Source organism: Suncus etruscus, chromosome 12, assembly GCF_024139225.1.
Source record: "Suncus etruscus isolate mSunEtr1 chromosome 12, mSunEtr1.pri.cur, whole genome shotgun sequence".
Classification (NCBI taxonomy): domain Eukaryota; kingdom Metazoa; phylum Chordata; class Mammalia; order Eulipotyphla; family Soricidae; genus Suncus; species Suncus etruscus.
The window spans coordinates 86448899-86450811 of record NC_064859.1 but is presented as its reverse complement, the minus strand read 5'-3'; the positions used below and the strand labels follow the sequence as shown (position 1 = coordinate 86450811).

General features: G+C 40.2%; 1 non-coding gene across 1 annotated transcript; it reads left to right on the top strand.

The window, feature by feature from the left end:
• Nucleotides 1-627: 627 nt before the first annotated feature.
• LOC126024814 (small nucleolar RNA SNORA51) lies at nucleotides 628-760 on the top strand. The gene has a single exon (XR_007500914.1). It is a non-coding gene; the product is annotated as a small nucleolar RNA SNORA51 (small nucleolar RNA).
• The last annotated feature ends 1153 nt before the right edge of the window (nucleotides 761-1913 follow it).

Below are 1913 nucleotides of genomic sequence, written 5' to 3'. Positions count from 1 at the left end.
AAGGTAAAATTCAAATGGATTAAAGACCTAGATATCAGATTTGAAACCATAAAGTATATAGAACAACATGTAGGTCAAACACTCCATGACATTGAGACTAAAGGTATCTTTAAAGAGGAAACCGTACTCTTCAAACAAGTGAAAGTAGAAATAAATAAATGGGACTATATTAAGCTGAGAAGTTTCTGCACTTCAAAGGAAATACTGCCCAGAATACAAGAGCCATCCACTTAGTGGGAGAAACTTTTCACCCAATGCCTATCAGATAAGGGGTTAATATCCACAATATACAAGGCACTGAATGGTCTCCCTCATCTATGGGTTTTGAGCAAAATGAATAACATTTGTGTAATGATTCTCAGAGACAAAATAGAGGAGGACTGGAGGGTCCAGCTCCCAACATGAAGCTCACCACAGGGATTGTTTAGTGCAGTCACAGAAATAATTACACTGAGAACTATCATAACAAAATGTGACTAATGAGGGAAGTAGAAAGCCTATCTAGAGTACAGTCCGGTGGGGGGTGGGGAGGAAGGACACTTGGGATATTGGTCATGGAACTGTTGCACTGGTGAAGAATGTTATATATATATAAATATATATAAAATATATATAAAGAAAAGATAAGGCCTCCCGATTCTTACCACAAGCTGTGTTCTTTACACTGAATGTATAGAAAGAGGAGGTACAGTAAATGCACCCCATATACACCTCAACACTGGCCCTTTGCCTGGTCTGTATTGTGAATTGGGGGACAAAAAAAGAAGCACTGTGCTAACAAATGGAAGGAAGGAAGGAAGGAAGGAAGGAAGGAAGGAAGGAAGGAAGGAAGGAAGGAAGGAAGGAAGGAAGGAAGGAAGGAATCCTACACTGTCTTTCCTTCAATATTATTTGGACAAAACAGACACCTTCTGTCAATCACCCTCCAAACTTTGTTCCAGTCACAGCTATGGTTCCAACACTTTAACTGCTTTCTTTACAGGGAGACCAGCCAGTACCATTTTTTGAGCTTCAATTCTCAGTGCCAGCCAACCTGTGAGCTCCCATATTCATTCAAATTAAGATAGAGGCCATTGTCAGCCTCCTGGGAAACCTGCCTCTGTGGGCCTCCTATATCTTCCTTTTTTTTTTTTTTTTTCTATATTTCCCTTTTTTCAGGCTCTGAGGATGTGGGCCCACTTCTTTGAGTTGGAGGAGAAGCAAGAGAGATCAAGCAGTTGCCCACGACCACGTGTTCAGGATGTGACGAAGCCTGTCAAAGATAAGTGGAATGGGATTTTTGAAGACATGAAAACCTCTCTGGTTCTAGAGAAAAATATCACCCATGTCGTTTTGCATTTCCATGCCCTGAGTTCTGCCAGAACAAATGTCCTATCTCTGTGACTTACTGGAGAACCACTTCCTATAGGAGGATGGGAAACCACTGAGCCAATTTTTAAATCAAGGGAACCCAGACTGGTTTGAGAGAGGATCTCTTCAAATGTATTATCCTCCAGTTAAATGAGGAGACTTTGGAACCCCAGCAACATTTGACTTGTCCATCTGGTACCCTCAGGTTTTCACAAGATGAGATGAGTCTTCCCCTCTACTCCTGGTCAGCTCCCCAAGGATTGGGGCATAAATACAGAATAAAACTTTTGCAGCAAAAGTAAATTAATTAATTAATACAGAATTAGGTGGAATCAAAAAGTGAAAACTACCCCTAGAAAAACAAAGACAAAGCTCAGTGATTAAAGCCTACATAGGGGAACACAATAATGTTAACACTATGATTTTAATCCAGTGAAATTCACTTTTAGTCTTCTGACCACCATGGTGTAATCTTACATGTACATGATTTTTAAGACACATTAGATCCTTGTTTTGAATCATTGGAAGTGGCCCCTAGGAGCACCTCTTTTAAAATATCACGA